General features: G+C 41.9%; 1 pseudogene; it reads right to left on the reverse strand.

The window, feature by feature from the left end:
• The window catches only part of LOC114028946, a 62,813-nt pseudogene extending 44,456 nt beyond the window's left edge, over positions 1-18,357 (reverse strand).
• Between the last annotated feature and the right edge of the window lie 7,115 nt (positions 18,358-25,472).

The following is a 25,472-nucleotide window of genomic DNA, read 5'->3' on the forward strand; positions in this document are numbered from 1 at the left end:
CTGGTTGTCTAGTCAGAAAATTGATGATTATCACTTCAAATCCCAATTTCCAGAGAAAACCCCTATTCTTTGTCATTTCAGCTTGTACTTGAATCATAATGGTTTGGAAATTTTAAAAAGCCACACCCACAAATTATTTGAGCATCTGTCCAATCATATCCTTGAGTTTAAACCTTCTGCTAATAATGAAATGGCATTTCACATATTGTCTCCTCCACTCAAATATACAAAGTCCTTGACCTGGTATCTGAGCAGTAGCAATGTTGTGATCGAGCGGAAAGAAGTCCAGTCAAGCCTCACTTATCCAGAATACAAGCCTCAGTTATCTAGAATACAAGCCTCAGTTATTCAGAATACAAACTGATATGACTCTCAAGGATATATTTTAGAGAAAGAGACAAAGGACAAGACAGCAACTCGATACCATGGACTAGGTAGGGTTAGTTATATAGAGCTGAGAGCCATCCGCACAGAAATTATATTTGAACCAATGCCAGCTCATGAGACTACCAAGTGAGGTAGTGTTGGGAGAAAAGAGAAGGCCCAAGACAGGGCTTTGGTAGAAACCCATGGTCAGTAGGTGTGACAGGAATGAAGATCCAGCAAAGGAGACTGAAAAGGAACAACTAGACTGACAGAAGGAAAACCAGGGGAGAGCCGTGATATTACTACCAAGAGTGGAAAGAATATCCAGGAGGAGGAGATGATCAATAGTGTTAAATGCTACAGTGAGTTCCAGAATGATCAAGACTCAACCAGACCATTAGATTTGGTCATTAAGACATTGTTAGTAAGTTTGGAGAGAGCAGTTTCCGTTGAATATAAGGTTGGAAGCCAGACCATAAAGGGTTTAGAATTGAATGAGAGGAGAAGGGAGGGGTAGCAGAGGCACCAACTGCAGATGGCTCTCTTAAAGAATTTATCTATGAAGAGGAGGAGAGCTATAGCACAGTAGAGAGTGAGGATGATAGGATCAAGTGAGGGCTTTTTTAAAAAATGAGGAAACATGGGCATGTTTCAGAGAGCAAAGAAGGAGCCAGTATGCAGGAAGAAACTGCAGATAAGAGAGTGAGGGGAAATCTACTGGAAAAAAAAAATAGGAGATGATTGGTTCATAGATACATGTAGAAGGGTTGGCTCTGGCAAACAAAAGGGCCACCTCTTAATCAGAGCCTAGAGTGAAGGAGAAGATAGTGGGGGACAATATGTCCTAGTGATATGAGATGAAGAAGAGGGGAGAAAAAGGAGTCCTTGGTGAATAATCTCAATTTTTTTCAATGAAGTATGAATTGAGGCCCACAGCACAAGGTAAAGTCAGGGATTACTATGGGAGGCTTGAAAAGAGATGAGGTTTGGAGAGTAGGATACTGAATCACTGAGGAAGGAGTAAGATGACTGCCTTGTTGCAAGGACAAGACAGCTGAGATTATCTAACCTAATTTTGTAGAAGACCCAATTTGCACAATTTCATGTTTTCCAATACCTCCATTCAACAGTATGTGAATGGGAACAAAGGAGGCAGATATAAGAGTAATCTAGGCTTGGGGCTTGGCAAAATATGACTGGCTATAGGACAAGGTGGCAAGGGAGAATAGAGTTAAGTTGATTCACCAAAGGGTTAAGAAAGGGAAAAAAGAGCATTGTCAGTTCAGGGGTGATGGCTTGGGAAAGAAGTGGGGGTTAAAGGAAAAGGGAAAGAAGAACTCTGTAAGGTAGGAGCCATAGGTATCAGTATCCCCATTGTAGAGATAAAGAAACTGAGGCTCAGAGATGTTAAGTGATTTGACCCTTCTTATACAACTAGGAAGTTGCAGAGGTGATATTTGAATCCAGGTCTTCTGAATCCAAATCCAACTATACTTTATAATAAGGAGAAGAAGAGATACATACATTATCAGTTAATGTTCAAATATTTTAAGGACTCTTAGAGTATGATGGAAAGGATGCTGGATTTAGAGTCAGAAGACCTGTGTTCAAATACTGGTTCTGCCACTCACTATTTGTAGGACCTTAAGAGAGTCACACCTCTTCCCTGGGCCTCATTTTACTCATCTATAAAATGAGGGGTTTGAACTCGATGACCGCTGAGGCCCCTTCCAGCTCTAGATTGATGATACTGTGATCAGGGTGCAAAGGAGGACTTAACAAAGCCCAGGCCTAGGCACGGGGGTGGAAGTTGGCAAGACAAATAGAGGCTCAATGTCAGGAAAAACTTCTTAGCAATTATAGTTGGCTAAAAGTGGAAAAGGCTGCTCCAGGAGGTCTCCCTCCCTAGAGAGTTTTGAGCACAGGCTGGATGACCCACTTGCTGGGTCTCTTGTAGAGGAAGCTGTGGCCCAGGTACTTGGACGCCATGGACTTCAAGATAAAACTTGGGCTCTGCCTCTTTCCACAGTCTTCTTTAATTTTCCCAGTACAAAGTGACTTCTGGCCTCCCACCCTCTCAGCCCCCTACCTCCCTCCCAGAATGACTCAGTACTTTGCTTGTACCTCTCAGGCACATGGATTATTCTTATTACAGTTACTTTTACATACATCATCTTCCCTACTTTATTATAAACTTTTTGTCTTACTTTGCACGTTGATTCCCAGTGCCTAACACAATGCTATGCACATAATAAATATTTCTTGAATTATGTGCAAAATTTGTTGAATCTACTTTTTAAAAAAGTCTTCCAGGGATGTGCTGCATCATTATACATTCAACCCAATCACCTATACTTTCTACATCTATAACACTGTGCTATGAGAATCAATGTTTAGATTCTGAAGTCCTCAATCATCAAAGGAACTCAATTATTTCAGTATACTATATTTACTAGGGCAGAAAAACAGATTATGTACAATCTTGGGCAAGCCTCTTCACATTCATTTCCTTCTCTGTAGAAAAGAAGAGGGTGGCCTAGAAGGCCTCTGAGGTCTATAATCCTATGATCTAAAGACTTCGGGAGAATATAATAGCCCTCTTCAAGTATCGGAAGGGATGTCAAGTGGAAGAGAAGCTAGACATGTTCTGATTGGCATCAAAGGGCAGAAGTGGGAGCAACAGGCCAAAAATACAGATAGGAAAATTTGGCCTGATTATAAAGACAAACTCCTTCACAGTTAGAGCTGTCCTAAAGTGGAATGAGGTGTCCTGGGAAGCAATGAGCCCTTGTCTTTGCAGATCTTCATGTGGAAGCTATCAGAGGTATTACAGCCTGCTAAATTGTGCCTAGCCTAAAAGGCCAGCTCAACTATTGTCTCCTCCATAAAGCCTTCCCAGATCATCTGCTTCAGAAAGCATTTCTTTCATGGGTATCCCCTTGTGATCTTTGAGCACCCTGGGCTACGAGAACAAGAATAATCTGATTAATTTTCAGAGTTAGGTTATTGATGGATACTTTTTTTTAGCAAAGTCTATCACCCAATACCATGATCATAAGGTCATTTCCCACCCATGACATTATGTAACACTCTCTGGTGCTTAACCTAAGACTCCCTATTGGCAAGGCAATTACAAATGTGAATGGAACTGTTGGTTACAAGAAGCCTTTGATTTTTGAGGACAGAAAACTGCTTTGAGTTCTCACCCATTATTCCATGAGCTTTAGCAAATTGAAACCTAAAATTAAAGTTAACGATTTAAATGAAATCCCAGCTTGAGACTAGGAGAGAGAAGAACACAGATATGTCAGAAGAAGAAGGAAGGCCAGTCACCTAGAGCAGAACATAAAGTGAAGGATGATGCAAGAGACTTTTCATAAGTGTGTCTATTTTGATTACCGGAATAGTTCTCTCTCCGTGGCTCACAGGTGCTTATTTTGTGGTGAGACATTACATGGCTTATAGTGAGGGAGGGCTCCAAGCCTTCAGCAGAAAATGTGCTGCAGTTTCCAAACCCTGTCCAGGCTCCAGGGGTAAGGGGTTTGGAGAGGACATGGCCTCAGATGCAATAATAATAACAGCAGACAGGGAGTGTGGTGTGGTGGATAGGGAACACTGGTCTTGGGATTAGGCAGACCTGGGCTTAAGTCCTGCCTACGACACATATTGGCCGTGTGACTCAGGGCAAGTCATTTAACGGCATCCCAGACAACTCCAGAATATCCTAAGTTGGAGAACAGCTTTGATCTGCATTGCCAGAATAAAGCATGGTTAAATAAATGGACATGGACAAATAAAATCATAGTTAAAAAATACTTCTCTCATAGGGTTGTTGTGGGGCTTAAATGAGATCAGTAAGGCATTTTGAAAACTTGAAAGGCTGATATAAATGTCAGTTATTATTATTAGAAGTGTAATATTGTTAAGACAGAATAGGGCTTTGAGAACTGAATAGCAGTCTGCCATTTGTATTCCTGAAGGACAAGCCATTCCCTCTCACCTCTGAGAGCAAGCTGGGACTATTAGCATTTTTCAGCCAGAAGTTCGACTTAAATCAAGCCAAGGAATTCTTAAAGGGATCCCCGCAATCCACAGGAGATGGATTTAGAGGAAAGAGCTAAGAGCTAAGCAGCAGTGGCAGGGCAGAAAAGCCGTCCTGGGCCCCACCCTGAACTCAAGGAGCCAAGCTAGAAAGATCTGGCACACAGGGGCGACAACTGAAAGGAAATTCTAAAAAGGAGAAACTAACCAGAGATGAGATGCCATAGAGAAGGGAAGGAGAGAGGTGAGCAGCTCCAAATAGGACTCCCACTGATATTAGTGGTTGTAGTTACCTCTTCAAGGCCTGAAGTAAGTTCCCCCAAAAGAATGACTTTTTCTCCAACTTCCCTCCCTGTGCCTATCCAATAACAGACACTGTATTAAATTCTGCTGCCATCTTTTGCCTAAATGTTTTCTGTTTCCTGATTTGGCTTCAAATATAAAGAGACCAGGGGTTTAGGAAGATGCACAAAACCTTACACTAGGCCAGAGAGCCAAACCTCTGTCTGAATGTCAGAGATTTTCATAATCAGGGACTCTGTACTATTGAGAGGGCACTAATAAATTTTCATCCGATTGATATCAGATGAAACTCCAGGGAAAGCCTGGAAAGGGGTTGCAGGGATCTGAGGGTGGTATGTTGCCCATAGACTAAAAGTGAGTTGTAGATGTTGGGTGTGGTTAATTACCCCTCAGGCCTCAGATGAGAAAGGAGACCAGGCAGGATGGAAGTAGGTGAGGCCTCCTCGAGGTTCAGCTCTGCCCCTTCTAGAAGGGAGGAAGGAGCAGGAAAGGTGGAGTACTTTGCCCAGTGCTATCCACTGGCCTTACAAAGGGAAAGCATAGGGACAGCTAGGTGGTGCAGTGGATAGAGCACCGGCCCTGGAATCAGGAGGACCTGAGTTCAAATCCAGACTCAGACACATACATTTAATAGCTGTGTGACCTGGGGCAAGTCACTTAACCCCATCCTAACCAAAAAAACAAAAACTAACAAACAAACAAAGGGAAAGCATAGCAGCCAACAAATGCACAAAAAATGAGATAGAGAAATATTCTCTATAAAACAGTTTAAGATCCCGAGTCTTGCTCTCCACTTAACATGAATTTTACCTGCCTGCATTTTTTCAGTTTGATAGAGACAGATGACAAGTGTATCAGTTCAAAGCTTTCCCAGGGTCTCACATTTGTGAGGTTTCCATGTTTTTTTCACATGACAATAGCCAATAACAAACTTCTACCTCACTGATCTTCAGAAAGTGGTGTGACATGAAGTGCTGGATGCCAAGGCCCTTCACAGCCTTCTGGGGACCAATCACAGGAACTCCTCCATTAGCCTAAGAGTCATATCAAGTCTGCAAAATCCAAAGAAGAGGCTCCATCACTGACAGTGCTCTCATGAGGAGCAAAGGAGCTAAGCCGGGATAGAAAGGCCTTGGCAAACCTGAAAGTACTACGTAAGTGTCAACTATTATCATATGATTATTTATGAGCAGAAAAAATCATTTCACTGACAAGATTATTTGTAATATACATGCATACAGTACTTTCAGGAAAGACGCTTTTCAGTTCTGTTCAGTTTGTTCATTTAAGTAAATATATATTTATATATACATATTACATACATAGATAATATATGTATATAGAATATATAGACGTATACACACATGGTAGATGCATATCATTGTTGTTACTGTTATATGAAGAGACCTGGAGCTGTTTAAGGACCTTATTGCCAGAGTGGTCACTGGGCAACAAATTTTTTTTAATCTTCAAAGACCCTCTATTAAGTTACAGAATAGGAGTTCATAACTGTTGCTGCATCATGGACCCTTCTGGCAATATGGTACAGCCTAGGGACTCAGATTAATGTTTTTAAATAATTGAAAGAAATGCTAGATTTTAGTTTGAGCTTGGTGAAACAGACATTCAAGTTCACGGACTCCCTATTATAGAGCAATTTCAGCTTGTCCCATTAAAGGAGAAACCACACCCACAAAATCACAGATTATTTATTCAAGTGTATATGTGTGTATGTGTGTGTGTGTGTACATGTGTGCAATTGCATGCATGCATGTACCTGGACATCAACTCATGTATATGTGTTGCAAAAATCCTCAAAACTGGGCCCAATCTTTTAGTAAAATAGATTCAACACATAAGGAACCATGTCTTTATCTTTCTCATACTTTTTTTTTCTCCTAAAAATTAACAAACTTTACATGATCCTGAGTGGGACAATCCCAGACAATACCAGCACAGCTAAGAAGCAAGGCCCAAGTAGACAGCTTCTAAAATCTGAGGACCAGTGACAGGGAAGAAGACAAGATAAAGAAAGAGGCAAGAAAGGGTGGGGGAAATAGGGTTTCTACAGAAGGCCTCTCTCACTGAACAGCTACATCATGCAGCTAGGTAACAGTACACAGAGCCCTGAGACTGGAGTCAGGAAGACCTGAGCTCAAGTGTGATTTCAGACACTTACTAGCCATGTGACTCCAAGCAAGTCACTTAACCCGTTTGCCTCGGTTTCTTCAACTATAAAATGGGAATAATAGCCCCTATGTCCCAGGGTTGTTGTGAGAAACAAATGAAATAATATTTGGAAATTGCCTAACAGTGTAGGAGCTATACGTTAATTATTATATTAGGGCATTGGCAGGAGTCAGGTAACAGAGATAACAGGGAAAGGGTGCAAAAGCTGTCTGCCAAAAAAGCTGCCTCTTAGGAACTACTGTCCCTCTTCCCTCCAGTCCCACCCCCTGTACTCCCCAAGGAAGAGTCACATAAATATAGAGTCTACTTAGAGTTAGCAGCAAAAGCCACAGTGAACTGAGGAGCCCCTTTCAGCCAGTGTGGAGGATGAGGTGATTGCTCAGATGACCTGCAAAGGTTTTTGGGATATGTTTGGGTTTCTGCCAGTTGGAAGTAATGACTGCAAGTGCAAAAAGCGCTGCCACACTTGAGAAGAAGGGGAAGGAGCAGAAGGAAGGCTCTCTGGCTTTCCAGGAATGATGCCCAGTGATGGCTGAGAGAATGGAGGAGGTGCTGAATTGTTAGAGCCAGAGAGTGGGGTTGTTGAAGATGCTGGAGCTGGCCCTTCTGAGGTCTCCTGTCCCCCAGAATGGAGAGGTGGAGCACCAACATCTGGGAGGACATCATATAAGGCTTTCTGAAAGAGAGCTGAAAATAGAAGAGCAGCCTCTCGGTCAGGTACATGGTACATCTAGCAAGCTCTGCTTGACCTATATATGTATATATATATATTTGTCTCCAGACTTGTGGAGCAGATCAAGAGGGTTAAAAAGGAAAAATGGTGAGGGAGGAAGGAAACTGCTCACATACAGCTAGGAAGCCAGGTATCACAGAGAGTAGGAAGCTAGACAGAAAGATGGCTAAATGGTGGAAGGCACCAGACATGGGTAACCTGGAGAGCATCTCAAGGACGGGTAACCAGGATGGTAAAGTGCCTGGAGACCACATGCTATATGAGGATCAGTGAAAAGAAATGGGACTCTTTCACGTGCAGAGGAGAAGCTCTGAGGAGGACACAGCAGCTTTCTTCAAGTATTGGCAGGGCTGATACATGAAAAAGGCAGAAACTGGCTTGGATTGGCCCCAGAAGGCAGAACTCATAGCACTATGTAGAAGTTGAAGAGAGGCAGATATATGAGACTTTGTATGAGGAAAGCCTTTGTAAGAATGAGAGATATACAAAAGTGAAATGGGCTTATGCTAGGCATCTGGGGAGCACAGTGGGTAGAGCACTGGGCTTGAATTCAGGAAGACCAGAGTTCAAATCCTACTTCAGACAACTGCTAGCTGTGTGATCCTGGGTAAGTTACTTAGCCTCTGCCTCAGTTTCTTCAGTGACATTTACTAGCTATGTGGTCATGGATGAGTTTCTGAGCTTCAGTTTCTTCACCTATAAAATAGGAATAAAACACCTGGAATACCCACAAAAAAGTTGCTGTGATGTTCAAAAGAGATCACATGTGCCAAACATTACAGAAATGCCAGCTTGTCTCACAGTGAGTTGACAGTGGTTTTCCCTTTTTTTTAATGTAATATTTGATTTTTCCCCAGTTACATGTTAAAACAATTTTTATAGTGTTTTGAAATACAGTAGAATATACAAAAGCTGTGGAGTCCGAAAGAAAGCTATGGTGGCACTGACCTGTGACTCAGAAGATATGGGTTCAAGTTCCCATCTCTGCTACTGCCTTTCTCTATGGACATGGGCAAATCACTTCTCCTCTTGGGGACACTTGGAGATGACATTGTTGGATTAGGTGATTTCTGAGATCTTCCCATCTCAACTGTTATCATCCAAGTGTCTGGGAAGCCTCGTGTGCATTTCTGTACAGTTTCCCCAGATTTAAGAGTTTATGAAGATGGCTCAGATGAGCAAAGGATCCAGGGGGCTGGACCCTAGGAATTCACACAGTTTGAGACTATTAACTATGATCTGAGAAATCAGGAAAAAAAGCAAAAAATTGAGTGCGATAATAGGAAAAAAAACAAGAGGAATTGGTTTGACAATGTGCCTTGCCTTCATAATAGTATTTTTATGGGTATATTCAGGTTTCTGCTGAATTTATTATATCAGTGTCTCTCTGTTTCTATATTTTATCTGTATTGAATTAGGAGATGGTCGAATGTACAAAGCCACAATTTTGCTATACCATAAGAACTGAAATGTTCACTTTGTCTCCAAAATCCCTAGCACCAAGCAGGGATGACAACTTTACTATCATGCATTAATAATGAATAACACAGCAGAGAGCTTTTAAAGGTCCAGATTTCAAATCATTAAAGGGGAAGTACACGGTGAATTCCCTTTCTTTAGAATATGTCTAACTCTGGAAGGAAGGCTTTAACACCGAGCAGCACGGAAAACCAGCAATGTATTTAACTCTAAGTGCATTAGAACTAATCACTGAGGAGGTACACTTTACCTACAGAGGCTATGGCAGGAGGATGGAATGATTTTAGCTTCCAATATTTGTCACAAATGTCCACTGGGTTAGCTACAGCATTTTCTAATTTGATGAGCCTGCTTGCTGAGAGAAGAAAACGTTGGAGAGAATCGGACCATGGAGTCGTGAGAATGCACTGTCCCGGATCTCTCCCCTGGCTGCCTTTACTAAATAACCCTTTCCTTGGAGATACTCCAAGTGCCTGAAAGGCAGGCACTGTTATCTATATTCCGCAGGCAGGGAAGTGAATCTGGGAAAGGTTCTGTGCCATTATCAAAGACATTATAACAAGTCTGGCTGGAGTCACTTCCCCACAACACAATGATGCTCTGACTTGTTAGCCACACCTGGACATTCTTGAAAACTCTTCTCCCAAGAATACTTGGGCCTTTTGTTTCCCCTGTTTACTTTCTATGATGAGGTTGTCCTGCATCCTGACTTTAGAGAACATTCCTGAATTGCTCAATTGTCCCCACACAGCCAAGACCTGAGTCTATCATTTTTATTTGTCCTTTGAGGTTTCATCATTCATTCATTCATTCATTCATGCATTCATGCATGCATTCATTCACTCACTCATTCACTCATGCATTCATTTACAAACATTTATTAAGTACCTAATATAAATTCCTTAGCTAGGCATCTCTCAAACTAGATACCCCATCTCTGCATGCATTTGTGGAAGCCGTTACACATTCTTCCTCATCACTGCCTCTCTGAATTCTTGACTTCCTTGGAGGTTCAGCTAGGATTCCAGTCTCCTTGAAGCACCTCTGATCTCCCTAGTAGTTGGTACTCTCTCCCTCTTCCGTTCTCCTTGCACCCTAGCTATCTGTAAGCATCCCATCTCCCAGCAGCCGTAGAGACAGTGAGCAGAGTGGATGGAGCACTGAATTTGGAGGCAGGACCCTGCCTCACACACATATGAACCATGAGACCCTGGGCATATGGGTCCCTTAACTTCTCTGAGTTTCTCGTTCCTCGTCTGTAAAATGAAGTTAATGAACCCATGATGCCTTTGTCACAAGCCTGTTGTGAGGCTCAAATAACATCACACGCTTAAAGAACCTTTAAAGCTACTGAAAGGTAAGTTCTGATTAGGTAAGCTCCTAGAAGACAAGGGGGACTGCTGTTCTTTTCGTCTTTTTTTTTTCTTCTCGTCTTTTTACAACTAGGCTCCAGCACAGACAGAGAAGGAACTCAATAAATGTTTGTCAAACTGAATTGAATGTGCCCAGAATTGTTTTAAGAAGTGGAGGAGATACAGAGATAAACTACACCTGACTAAATCAAGGTCTAGGTCTAGTAAGAGACAGAGAAGATTTGTTGAGAGGTCACATGATAGAGTAGAAAAAGTCCTGGAATCAGAGGCTGAAGATTTGGTGCTTTTTTTTTTGGAGGCAATCAGGGTTAAGTGACTTGCTCAGGGTCACACAGCTAGTAAGTGTCTGAGGCTGGATTTGAACTCAGGTCCTCCTGACTCCAAGGCCAGTGCTCTATTCACTGAAGCATCATCTAGCTGCCCCAAGACCCAGCTTTGAGTCCTCACTTGCCCACTTGCTGGCTAAGTGACCCTGGACAAATGGGGATTGGAGTTGCAGAATAGTCCAGTCTCCAGCTGCCAGGGAATCTCCTCAGTGACATAGGATTGCATTCAATATCATGCACATGTGAAGGCTTTTGACCCTAAAGTGTTATGTTAAAATCTCTTGAACCCCCTGCTTTGTCATCATTGTTTTCCCCCTGAACAACTGAAAAGCCACAAAAATAAGCAGAATAGAAAGACAAATTTGCCCTTTAGGAAGGAATAGAAAGATGACATATTGATACTCAGGAAATAGGAATAAAACCCAAGGGAGAGTATCCATTGAAATATGTTGCCTAAAACATACGTGTCATATTCCATTACTTAGGTCAGAGTATATGATCATCCAAGCTGCAGCCTATTTCATCAACTGTGGATTTCAAAATATCCCTTCATGCTCCCAGGAGCTTAGATTTAAAGCTCAAAGGGACCTGAGGTATAGGCTTTCACTAGGTGGTGGTGGGTATCTGCAGTAGCTTACCTTCCTCCAGATCATGAGAAATCTGGTATCCTTCATCAAATTCCCCAGGCTGTGATTCTAGCCCTACAGGAAGGAAGGAGTTAAAAAGTTAACATGAACTATAGCACCATCTTTTCCCTTCCCCCTCACCCTACCCAACCCCCCCAAAAAAAGAAAAGTAGTGACAAACTGATCAATGCCTATTCTAAGTATTCCCCAACACGGCAGTACTCAGACCTTGGCTTGAATCCCAGATCAGACTTCCAACCTATCGAACAATAAACTACCCCAGTCTTGTGACCTTTCCCATGCAACTAATAAGCATCAGTGCCAAGGGAAACACTTCTCTGTCCTCTAGCTCACGTTGTTAATTTCAGCAGATTGAGCCTTTGTGTCTGGTCATTCCCACTCTGTTGCTTTACCAAGTGTGGACTCCATCTTTGGAACTGTCTGGGCAAAAGTTCATGGGGCCAGGCCATGGAGCTAGCCTATACTATCACAGATAACGTGAATCTGCTTTGGACAGCTCAGGAAGCCTGATGATGTTTCTTAGCTCGATATGTGTGTGTGTGTGTGTGTGTGTGTGTGTGTGTGTGTGTGTGTGTGTGTGTGTGTGTGTGTGTGTGTTGGGAGAAGGGGGTATACAGGGAAGGAGCCTGTTAGTTATCTGTCAGTTATGATTTCTGCATTCTGGGGCATAAGGGTATACAGTATGTCCTTAGTCCAGGAATCAAAGTGTAGTAAAAGTACTTGGACTTGATCCTGGCTTTGCTATGTACTACGTAATCTTGGGCAAGTCATTTCCCCCTTTCCCTGGCCTCAGTTTCCCCATTTATACAGTGAGGAAATGGGATTAGATGATCCTTAGGGGGTCCCTCCCCTTTTGAAATTCTACAATCCAATTCATACAGTCCTGTCTTTGTCCTAGGGGAAAGCTCCAGTTTTAGATTCTATTATGCAAAACTGGGAATCCCTCAGGAGGAGGTAAATGACTGTGTCTGTGTATATTTCACAAGATGAATGCATGAGTCAATGAATGTGACTGTGAGTGTATCTTTGAATATGTACATGTGTGTGCATTTGCATCTCTGTTCTTCAGGGATCCTGGGAACTAAAAATATGTAGTGAGGATAAACCAAACAAACCTACCATGCAAATTATTTATGTAGCTAAACTATATATAATGTTACCAATAGATCATATTTCTACAGTACCTTAAAGTTCAAAGAACTCTTTCATTCCCATCCTATGAGTTACGTAGTACAGGAATTTTTATTTTCATTTTTATTTTTTCAGATGATAAAACTGAAGCTTTGAGAGATGAAATTAATTGATTCTGCATTCTGTCATTAATCATCTATCTACTATGTCATGTACAGAGCCCTGTGCTAGGCACTAGGGGAAATACAAAATACACATAAGGCATGGTCTCTGCCCTCATAAACCTTACAGTCTAGTAGGGGGGAAAGATGCAGAAAGATAAGTGAAATTAACAGTCCATGGTACATACAGTAGAGAGGTATAAAACAAAGCACCAAATGGGTTAAAAGCAGAAGGTCTTTATCGACTCAGGGTGGAAATGAGAGGCAAGGCTTTCTGGAGGAAATGTCACTGGAGTTGAGCTTTAAAAGATGGATAAGAATTCAATAGAAAGAGGGAGGAACGAAGGATATTACTTAAATAGAAGATAGCATGAACCAAGGCATTTAAATGTCCTCCATTCTTTAAATGTGAAGATTGTGAATTTATTTATCTCTGTGAACATTGTTCACCCCCTTCCAAAAAAACGTAAACCACTTGAGGGCATAGACTATTTTTATTTTTGTCTTTCTACCCCCAAAATAGCTTAGTGCCTTGGACATAGTAAGCAATTCATAAATACTTATGGAATTGAATTAATTTGAATTCAGGAGATAGTATGTACTTCAGTTTGGATGAAGCCTAGAATATGTGGAAGGAAGTAATATGAGCTAAGGATGGAAAAGGAGGCTGGTGCCTGAGTCTAGAGGGCCTTGAACAGCAGTCAGGCAATGATCACTGAACTTGACTCAAGAAGCAACCTAGCATGCTGAATATGTTTAAGGGCAAGAATGCCAGGAGTAGAAAAACAATTATTCTGGAAGCAGTATGAAGAATGGATTGGAGGTGAGAATGGGGAGGGAAAGAGAAGATGGCGGTAAGAAGACCTCTTATAGACTATTGCTACCAAAGGAAATAAGCCTGGTTTGGATGGATTTATAGGAGAATTCTATCATACTTCTAAAGAACAGTTATTACATATGCTACAAAAATTATTCTCAAAATGGAGAAACAAAATACTCTATCGAACTCTATTTGAGTCAAATATCTTTCTAATACCTAAACCAGGGAAGGATAAGGCAAGGAAAGAGAAATACAAACCTTCATGAGTATCGATTCAAAAATTTAAAATACAATCCTGATCAAAAGAAGCTGGTGGTAAAAGTTGTGAATTGATCCTGATGCTCTAAAAAGTGGTTTGGAAATATGCTAAGAAAGTTATTAAGATGTCTATACCCCTTAACCAAGAGATTCCACTGCTAGGTATACACTCCAAAGAGGTCAATACCAAAAAGAAAAGCCTTGTATACAACAAAAGATTTATAATAGCATTTGTGTAGTAATAAAGAACTGGAAAAAAGTATATGCCTATCAATTGGGGAACTGATAAATAAATTGTGGTACACCAATGTAATGGAATATTACTGTACTATGAGAAAGATATGAATATGATAATACAGAGAAGCATTGTAAGACTTATATGAATGCATAAAAAGTGAAGTAAGCAGAACCAAGAAAACAACAGATATACAATGACTACAACAATGTAAAGGGCACAAACAATAAAAAAATTAGAACTGAATGTTGTGAAATTATAACTGAATGTAGCTCCAATGAAGCAGCATGAAAAGACATGTCTCTACCTTTTTTTTGTAGAGGTGAGGAACTATGGGTATGGAACAATGAATATAACATCAGATTTTTCAATGTGTTGGTTAGTTTTTTTCAAACTTCCCTCCTTTTTGTTTTCTTTTTTATACTCCCTGTTTATTTTCTTTTTTAATTTTTTGACTCTGGTGTCATAATGGGAAATGTAGATGATGTAAACACAGAGATATAAAAAATATGCTTTCAAAAGACAAAAAAAAGTATTCCAAAAATATGGATGGGTGGTAATAAGAGCCTTATTAAGTTAGTGGCAGTGGCAGAAGGATGAGAGATAGAAGCAAAAGTTTAAGGTTTGGGACATGGGACAAGTGCCTCAGACAAAAAAAAAAAAGATGAACAGACTTGGGAGAAATGTAGAAAGTTCTACCTGGGGCATGTTGAATTTAAAAAGGCAATGAACAGAAGATGTTTTGTTGGCAATTGGAAATTCTGGGCCGGAGCTTTAAAGAGGGGTCAGGATTGAACATACAAATGGGATACAAATACACAAGTGAGAGTCTCTGTCTTCAAAGAGCTTACATTCTACTAAGTGACTTGCCCATGGTCACATACAAATTCACAGATTTGGGAGATAGAGTGTCATGTTTGATGGATATTAAGTAGGCCATTGTACCTGGATCATAGAGTGCATGGAGAGGAATAAAGCATAAGAAGCTTAGAAGGGTAGGAAGAGGCCTGATTTAAATGCCAAGCAAAAGACTTTAAATTTGATCCAGATGGTAATAGGGAGCCATGGAAGCTCAGTGGGGGTGGGAAGAGGAGGGAGGAACTGGGGTAACACGGTCAGACTTTTGCTTTAGAAAAATCATCTTAGAAGGTAAGCAGAGGAAAGACTGGAGTATGGAGAGACATGAGCAAAGAGACCACTTAGAAAGCTACTGTGGTAGGCAAGGTGAGAGGTAATAAGGGCCTGAACTAGAATGATTGGCTGTGTGATCAGAGAGAAGAGAGAGAATGGGACACAAACAAGAGATGTGAAAGTAGAAAGGCCAACATTTGGGATGGATTAGATGTGTGGGGTGAGTGAGAGTGAGGAGTCCAGGATGACACCAAAATCACAAGCATAAGTGATTGGATGGTGCTCTGGATGGGAGGAGGGTTTTGATGGAAAGATACTGAATTATGTTTTGGACAATCAGTTTGAGATGCCCAAAAGGCAATTGGTGATGTGGGACAGCAGCTCAGGAGAGAGGAGAGAGCTGCATATATAAATCTGAGAATCACCTGTATAGAAATGATCATTGAACTCATGGGAACTAATGATTCATCAAGTGAGAGAGGATAGGATGGGAGTTCCTAACCTTTTTTAGGGTCCTGGACACCTTTGGTGGTCTGGTGAAGTCTAAAGACTCCTTGTGAGAATAATGTTTTTAAATATATAAAATACATATGATTACAAAGGAAACTCATTATATTGAAACACAGTTATCAAAATATTTTAAAAAATAGTTCATGGACAGATTACAGTAGCTGTGAGAGGATAGAATGTGGTGGTACACAGCTTTCTTAAGGAGTCTACCCAGGAGAGGAAGAGAGATATGGGAGGATAACTAGTGGGGATGGTCTGATCAAGTGAGTTTTGTTTTGTTTTGTTTTGTTTTTAGGATAGGGAAGCATAGGTAGGCCTGTAAGCAGCAGGGAAGCAGCCAGTAGGTAGGGAGAAATTGAAGCTAGGAGAGAGTGGAGATGACAAAGGGGGCAATCTGCTGGAGAGTTTGGGAGAGGATGGGATCAAGGGTGCAAATGTAAAGAGACTAACCTTGGCAAGGAGAAAGGCCCCCTCTTCATCTGAGGCCAGAGTGAAAGGGAAATGTGGGGGTGGGGAGAGGAAGGAATATGTCTGAGTGAAGTCAGATGAGGAAAATGGGAGTCTAGATTCAGTGCTTTCTTTTCTACATCATCACCTCTTAGCTCTATGTTGATCAATAAACAAATATTATATATTGCAACAATCTAACACTGTCATATGATGAATAGCTGTATTATGGGCGGGTTCAATAAAATAATAAAATCCATTAATAATCATCAGTCCTGCAGAATCCATCTGATCCTTCTAGCATCTCAATGTAACTAAGACATATATAGCCACCTATGTATTATAATTACAAAGACACCCCTAAGCACCCTCCTTTTCCATCATCCCTCAAAAAAACAAAATACAAAAACAATTCCTGCCTTGACTAGTTTACTAAGGCCTAAAATTTCTTCACTAGAGAACAGGGGCATTTATTTCCATAATAAGAGAACAGGATGCAAAGCTTTGATGGGAAAGGTAAGATGGAAATATTAGTATTTAGATGTAAATAGTAATCCAGATTCTCTCCAGAGAGCAGACAGCGAAGAGGAAGGGAAGAAGAGTGGAAAGCAGAAGAGGGAGGGTGGGAAGGACACACAAAGGTGAGCCTGTGAATGCCAAAAACAAATTTGGCCAAATTCACAGTTTTGCCAGAGCCAGTCCTGTCTGCCAAACCATTTAACTATATCAAGGGGAGGCAGGCACTTAATAGGTGTGGTCAGTGGGAATGAAACTCATTGTGTTCCTTGACCCTTTAATCATTTATTACATCACCATCTTCTTCATCAACAACAAAGATTTATCATGACCCTCCTGTGGAAACGGCATTGTATAACCAAGATCCTTGATCTTGGGATCAGTCGAATTAGGGGAAAAGGACAAATATCTAAAAAGAAAAAAAATCCAATAAAAATTATTATGATGTAGTAGAAAGACCACTAGACCAACAGCAGGGGTTCTAGACCTGACTCTGTGTCTAACTGTGTAACTTTAAGGTCCCTTCCCTTCTCTGTGCCTCATTGTCCTCATCTGTTAAATGAGGTTTGGGTTCGATGATCTTCAAGGCTCCCCAGGCTCTAACAGTCTCCGCTCTGTGCTTGATAGTGAGGCATTAACATCAAATGAAAGCTGTGTAGATAATAATTATTCAGAGGAAGAAGTCATCTCAAGGGTTGGGGTCCTCAAAAAGGGCATGAAAGAGAAAACAGAACTAAAACTGGGTTTGAAAGGAAGGGCTTAGTCAATCAGAGAGGCACTGAGAGCAATAAGGGAACAAAAGGCACATGCATTATTTGGAGGGATGGTGAGGACTGTGACTGGCACAGATTTCACACAGGGCGCTAGTAGGAGGCAACACTGGAGGAGTACCACAGAATCTGAAATGTGGGAGGGACTTTGGAGGCCGCCATCTTGTCCAGCCTGTACCTTACCAAGGAGTTGTTCCACAATCTACCCAATAAGAGTTCCTGCAGCCTTTGCTTGAAGACCTTTACAGACGGGGCAGCTAGGTGGCACAGTCATAAGGGCCCGGTGTCAGGAAGACCTGAATTCAAATCTAGCCTCAGATACTTCCTAGCTGTGTGACCTAGGCAAGTCACTTCACCTCTGTCTGCCTCAGTTTCCTCTTCTGTAAAATGGGGGTCATAACTGTGCCTACCTCCCAGGGCTGTCATGAGGATCAAATGAGATTTTGTTTGTAAAGCGCTTTTCAAACCCTAAAGTGCTATATCGATGCTAGCTATTTTTATTATTAATTCCCAGCGCAATCACCCCACGCTCCTTGGGGTTGTCCCAAACTGTGAGGCTGCCTTCCTCACCCTGTACTTGTGAAGTTGTTCTTTGGAACCCAAGCGTCGGCCTTACCGTTACTGAATTGCCGCTTGACAACGCCCAGAGCTCCAGTGGAGATGCTGCAGATTCCCGGGCCAGCTGGTCTCCAGGGGGAGCTCTCTTCACCTCAGGTTCTGGCCTTCCCCTCCGCCTCCGCCTTCCTGTTAGCGGGCCGCAACTGGTTGCTAGGAAACAGGTTCAGCCCCCTGAAGATTGACATTAGACGGTGGCCTGCAGGGTCAAACTGAGGGGCAAAACGCGGGGAGGGGCCAATGGAGTAGTGTCACGTGGTCTTCGCGGCTCCGCCCCTTTCTGCCCCTCCCCACTCACCCCCCATCGCACGTCGGCCTCCTTTAGCCAGCAGACCAGCCTCGTGAAAGTGCTACGCTAGCAAAGTGAGGCCTCCTCCTCTCGCTGCTGTGACGGAATGGCACCATCCTTGGACGAGGCTTCCCAAGGTCCTGAGGAGCTACCTGTAACGCCCATCTGCAGTCCAGGCCTGGGAGCATTTGGTTACCCTTGCCTCATGCCCTCCGGGAAGAACGATGGGGGGAGGGAAGGAGGAGAGCACCTTGGAAGCCCTAGTCATGAGAACAGAGATCTGGAGTTGCAAGGGACCTCAAGTCATCTAGTCCGGCCCCTTCATGTTACAGATGAGGAGAAATTGAGGCCCATATTGGGCAAGTGTCATGTGCAAGATCACACAGATAGTGAGGTGAAAATTACAGCCTGGGTCCTCTGACTCCAAATCCAAAGCTCTCTCCACTGGGCCATGGCCATCTACACGCTTTACATCTTGTCATCCTTGCTCCAGTTTTATTTTCCCTGCCTCTGTGCCTCAGAAGATCAGCAACTGGGCAGGCATTTTCTGGCCTTCTCCCTTAGCCTGCTGGCTTGGGGACCTGGCTAGATCAAAGACTGACTAATGAGAAGCTGACTGGCATTGTGGTGGCAGAGAAGGATCAAGAAGGAGGAAGAGAAGACCATGTACTACTAATCGCTTATTCATCTTGGACAACGTACCTTTCTGCAGGAAGAAAGGAGTGATTCCCATTACTCTTCGTTTTAATCCACTAAGCATTTGTTTAATATCTACTATGTGCCATGCACATAGATGAAATGTGCCAGGACAAACAGGAACAGTCTCTCCTCTTAGGGAGCTTACATTCTATTGGAGGAAAACACCATGCACACAGATAAGGAAACTCACTCTTTATATGTGTGTGTATGTGTGTATGTATACACATATATGCACACATACATATGTATATACATATATACACAGTTGGCAAAGATACTGGAGTGATTTACCATTTCCTTCTCCAGCTCATTTTACAGATGAGGAAACTGAGGCTAACAGGGTTAAGGGACTTGCCCAGGATCACACAGCTAAGTGTCAAGAAGATGAATCTTCCTTACTCCTGTCATGGCACTCTATCCTCTACACCACCTAGCTGTCCTTACATAGATAGATAGGTAGATAGATAGATATGAATTATATGTATACAGTCATACTTTTCATAAAAACTATAGTACTGTTGATTAGATTATCAATCCTGAACAAAAGGTGAGTAGGGTAGAGGAAATAGGGAGAGGTAAATGTAGAAAGACTACATCTTACCTTGGCTGTTATAATTCCACAGTGAAGAGGGAGGTTGTCTTCCAGATCTCCTTGGGCTTTTCTCTTCATTACATGACAGAATCTGATGGGTAATCACTTGTCTGAATTGTTCAAACTCTTGGGAGAGGACCCAGCACTACATTATCCTTGATCTTGTCTACTGTCATCATAGACACTCACGTGAGGGGAAGTAAAAAGGATTAAGGATATTTCATCAGGGGCAGCTAGGGTGGCACAGTGGTGGCTAGAGCACCAGCTCTGGAGTCAGAAGAACCTGAGTTCAAATCTGGCCTCAGACACATGATATTTACTAGCTGTGTGACAGTAGGCAAGTCACTCAACCCCGATTGCCTCACACACACACACACACAAAAGATTTTCATCAGACATTTGGTGTAATAATAGCATTCCATGGGTTCACAGATATATGCATAAAAGGACATATTCCCAGGTAAGAATTGATTTCCTTAACACTATATTGGGACCTGAGACTCTATTAAAGAAGACTCAGCATTAAAATCCACAGCTTCAGATATGTGTGCACAAATAAATACACAAAGTATAAAGAACCAAGAGGGTGAATCTGACACCTCCTGGGTTATCACTGAGAGATTGGAATATGCCTATGGAAAATTATACCTAACACAGAAGGAACACGCTAGACAAGATACTGATATTTTATATATGTAATATATTTATATGATACATAATAAATTTATATGATATATGATTGATATTTATATATATAAATATGACTTGCACTTATATTAGGAGATCCATAAGCTGGCAGGTGGAGAGTATTTCAGTGAAGCTCAAGAAAGGGAGAAACAGGAAGCATATTGTCTTGGGAGTACACAATTAGGTAGGAGGAAGGGAAACAGATCACAAACCTGGCACTGTAAGCTCAAAATGAATCAACAGTATGAGTTGGCAGCTAGAAAAACAAATGCTGTCCTACACTCTGTTAGGGAAGGCAGGCAATGGCCTCACAGTGCCCTGCGTTGTCAGACCCTTTTCTGGAGTATTGCGTTTGGTTCTAGGTGCCAAACCAATTTTAGGAGGTGCATTGATAAGCTGGGGAAGATCCAAGTAGTGGATCCAGAACAATGATGGACCTCACCATCATACAGTTTGAGGCTAGATTGGTGCTGGTGGTAGGCTGGAGAAAAGATGACTTAGTGGGCCCAGGTCTGAAGTACTGAAAAGACCATCATGTGGAAAATGTCTTAATCTTGCTCTGCTTGTCCACCAAGAGGAGAACTAGAAAACCTGGGGGGATGTTAAAGAGAGACGGCTCAATATAAAGAAAAGCTTTCTGACTTAACATTTGAGTTGAGTGGGCTACTTTCGTAGGGCCATAGGCCTAGAGCTGGACTAGACCTCAGAGGGCATTTAGTGCCAGGGGTGGAGAACCTCATCACTTTCAGGATGAAGAAAGTGGGGCCTCAATAGGTGAAGTCAGTCAATCCACTAGCATTTATTAAGCTCCTGCTGTGTGCCAGGCAGCATGCTGAGAGCTGGAGACACAAATAAAGACAATAACAATACCTGCCCTTACGGAGCTCATGTTCCAATAGGGTAGGCAATGTGAAAATAAGTGCACATACCAAATGTGTAGAGTTTAAATGGAGGAGTAATCTCAGAGGGAAGGCATTAGTAGTAGGGGGCACTAGGAAGAGCCTCCTTCAGAAGGGAGAACTTGAGTTGATTCTTGAAGGAGGGCAGTCAGGGAAGCACTCAGTATGGTGCCTGGCACAGAGTAGGTACTTAACGTTTATTGGATTGGATTTTTTGGATGAGATTGGAAGCCATATTTTAATATGACTTAGCCAAGGTCATCTGGGTAGAAAATATAAGAGTGGGGAATTGAACCCAAGACCGTGGGCTCCCAGGCCAGTGTTCTTGACACTGCACCATGCTGGGTCCCCTGTCACTAGAAGAGCTTCAAGCCTAGGTTGCATGAGCCCTTGCCCAGGACAGCATAGAGGAGTTTCCTCTTCAGGTCAAGGTTAGGCAGGCTGGCCTCTGAGGATGCATACCAGTTCTCCTGGCATTGATTTGGTGACATCCTTGGTTTACAGTTGGGAGAAGAGCTATGTCTCCAGTTTGACCTCTGAGGTTTTGTCAGCTCAGGGCACTCCCTCCACTGCTCTGTAGCTAGTCTTTGAGAACTGCTGGCCTGGGAAAAAGGTCATCCTAGGCAGTAAGGTAACATAGTGGATAGAAATACTGGATCTGGAGTCATGAAGACCCGAGTTCAAATATGGCCTCAGAGAGACACAAGCTGAGCAAGTCATCTAACCTCTGTCTACCTCAGTTTCCTTAACTGTAAAGTAGAGATAATAATAGCCCCTATGTCATAGGGTTGTTATGAGGATCGAATAAGGTAAAGCACTTAACATAGTGCCTGGAACATAGTACATCCTTAAATGCTTACGCAATTGTTGAATAATATTAATCCCCCTGCAGCCAGTTTGCTGTTGAGCCTCTCGGAGGCTGTTCCTGAAACAATAAATATATAATCTAGTACCTGGCTCGTACACAAAGAGCCTTGTCTGAAGTAATAAACAATTCAGATGAGCTAATTTTTCTGGCCGTGCCTTTTTGGGGTTACATTAAGCATTTTTATGTCTTTTTAAGATGATTTTATGATGATACAAGGCTAGGAAAAAGGCTCATAATGATGTTAAATAGAAAAAGTAACCATTAAAAGTACTTGGTAGTAAGTATGTATTTACTGATATCTCTACATTCATTTTTTAAAAAGCTCATTCTTAACTGTTTAATTTACACTGATTTGCATGATGTACAAAGGATTATGGAGGTTCTCATGGGTGGGAGTGGCACTTAGAGGTGAAAGGATCAGTATGTTCATAATGAGGAACCTCAAGTCTAAGATCATTGTTTTGCAGAGGAGGAAACTGAGGCCCCAAGACTTGTCCATGGTCAGCCAGGTATTAAGTGTCAGAAGCAGGGATGTAAAGCCAGGTTCTCCAGCTCCCAGTACAGCCCTCTAGCCACTGCCCCTTAAGAGCAGCCCTGAGACCATTAAGCATTGGCCATGTAAATCAGCCCAAGCATTAGCAGAATCTCTGTCCTGAATCTTCCTCTGAGAAACTTCACTGTTTTGCATTTCTCAATCCTGGCTCTTGTTTTGCTACTCCTTTTGTCTACTTTAATTGGACCCCCTGACCTGGCCCTCATTTTTTCACTCTCATTAATCCGTTACTTCAGCAGCTGCCCTCCAGAAGAAGCTGAGGGATGACATCTGGGAACCAAATATAACAGGATTCTTAAGGCTATTTCACCAGCAGCTCTAGCATTCACAGAAGGATACCTGTGCCTGTTCGAGACAGCTCTCCCTGAGCACTCCTCCACACTGTGTGCAAAAGGCCAGCCCAGCTCCAACTCTATGGTAACTGCTGGCAGTGGTGATGAGAATATTTTTGATTAGCCCACCCTAGTTCTGAGTTATATGGACAATCATAATACTTCCATAAGGGCTGTTGAAGTGAGAACTAAACGAATTCATTTCCGTGTGGATTTGGATGAAGCCAGGCTAGGGGGAAAGAAAGAAGAACTAGCTAAAATATTCATAAATGCTAATTCAGACTAACTGCTTCTCTTAGAAAACTTTTGGCAGGCCGGCATTGTTCCCAACTATGAAAACGAATGCCCGAGATAATAACGAAGAGTAATTATGCACTTTGCAAACACGTAATTGAGAAAATAACAACAAAGGGGACGGAGAAAACCTGTCCTGTTCGCTTTTGGAAGAAAATTCAAATGATGCTTCACCCAGAAACACTTACGTAATCAACACTTAATGAGCTGCAAAATGCCATAGTCCTCTTATTTTCCAGCAGGTATTATATATAAGCTCATAAAACCATGTTATTTTAAGAGAAGGGGAAAAAACCCATAGCTATTACAAAGAGACAAGCTCTGTGCTATTTGACTATAATAAATTTTTTCCTTCCTGACACTCTAAATGCCTATAATTTGAGTCACTAAGACCATACATAAAGTTTTACTAGCAGAGCTGAAGTACCTTATTATCTTTGCTATTTATAGAGTGTAGCAGATTCACCTGGTATCTGGGTCTCTGGCATCTTTGGTTTCAGGGTGTGTGTGTGTGTGTGTGTGTGTGTGTGTGTGTGTGTGTGTGTGTATCTGTGTTGTGTGTATGCTTTGGTTTCAGGGAAGGGTGTATGTTGTGTATGTATGTATGGTTGTGTGTGTGCTTTGATTTCAGGGGTATGTGTCTGTGTCTGTGTGTGTGTGTGTGTGCACACGCACCCATGCTTCCATACGTATGTAAGGCAGATATCACACACTCAGAAACAACGCCTTCTTTAATTAGAGCTGACAACTCACCTTTGATTCTATGTGAACAGTACAGGTGACTTTTCTCTATAAAGAAAAGTCTCTATTGTAAAAAAAAGAGAGGAGAGAAATCACAGTGTAATGAAGGGCAACCCAAAGTTGTGATGGAAAGAGGTTCAAGAATGTATGGTAAAAATCAATGGCTTGAAGAGACTTTGTGATATGTTGTTATTATTCTTGTTATTATGGTTTTTTTAATACCATTGATTTGCTTGAAGTTTATCTTTCAGACCTGCCCCCTCCATTAGATTTCGAGTTCTTTGAGGGCAGGGACTATCTTTTGCTTCTTTTTGTATTCCCAACTCGAAGCCTAGTGCCTGGAACATATTAGGTGCTTAATAAATGTTTATTTAAATGACCACCCCTGGTATCTAAATGGTCGGTTGGTGTCTGTAAATAGACACTCAATGATGGAGAAAGCTCAAAGGGACTCAGTAGCCCTCCTAGGCACTGGTTTCCTCCCCTTCCTCACCTCTCATCCTCTTCTCAACCCTTTGCATTTCAGCTTCTGCCCCTACTACTTGATTGAAAGTACTCTCTTCAAGGTTCTTAAGGATATCTTTGTTGTTTAAGCCTCCCGACCTTTCCTCCCTTCTCATTCTTGCCTTCTCTGGAGAATTTAATACTCTCTACTCCCACTAGACTTGAACCAGGGAGAATTTGGCAAAAAGGCATGCAAATGCCTTCTGGTCATCTTGTTTTTATTCTGTATGTACTTATTTATGTTCATATTGTCTCGTTGTTAAAATGTAAGCTCATTGAAGGCAGAGGCAAAGTCATTGTTGTCTTTGAATCCCCAGAATCTCACGTAGCACCTGGCACATAATAAGTACTTCACAAATACTCAATGATGATCCAGAAAGGGGATTGAGTAAGAGTAGTATGATAGATACTAAGAGAACTAGGAGAGAAGAATGTCACAGAAAGCCAGGCCCTAGCATAATGCCTGTATTAATATATGCTTACTGAATTAATTCAGTTTCCTCCTTTGACAAATAAGGAAACTGAGGCACACAGAGGTGAAGGGCTGAAGCCACATCACATTGTAAGTCCTGCAGCTGGAATTCAAATCCCTCCAGCTTCAGCCCAATACCCTCATCTTCATGCCATGCTGCCTCCTTAGCTTTTAGTCATCAATAAACCTGCTCTATAAAATAGAGAAGAGTCACACAGGATGGGCAGGCATGGATAGCTTGAGATCTGCATCACTGGAGGAAGCCCTCAAATTGATAAGATCATGGGTAATCTACTAAAGTGGAGAGATTCTATACCTTTTGGAGTCCTAGACCCCTTGGGGAGTCTGGTGAGGCCTATGGAGCCCTTCTCAGAATCGTGGCTTAAGTGTATAAAATCAAATACTTAAGATTACAAAGGAAGCCAGGTATACTAAAATGTAGCTATCAAACTATTCTTTAAAAGTCAAGATCATGAACTCCAGATTAAGC

Source organism: Vombatus ursinus, unplaced genomic scaffold (assembly GCF_900497805.2).
Source record: "Vombatus ursinus unplaced genomic scaffold, bare-nosed wombat genome assembly UNPS02014903.1, whole genome shotgun sequence".
NCBI classification, from domain to species: Eukaryota; Metazoa; Chordata; class Mammalia; order Diprotodontia; family Vombatidae; genus Vombatus; species Vombatus ursinus.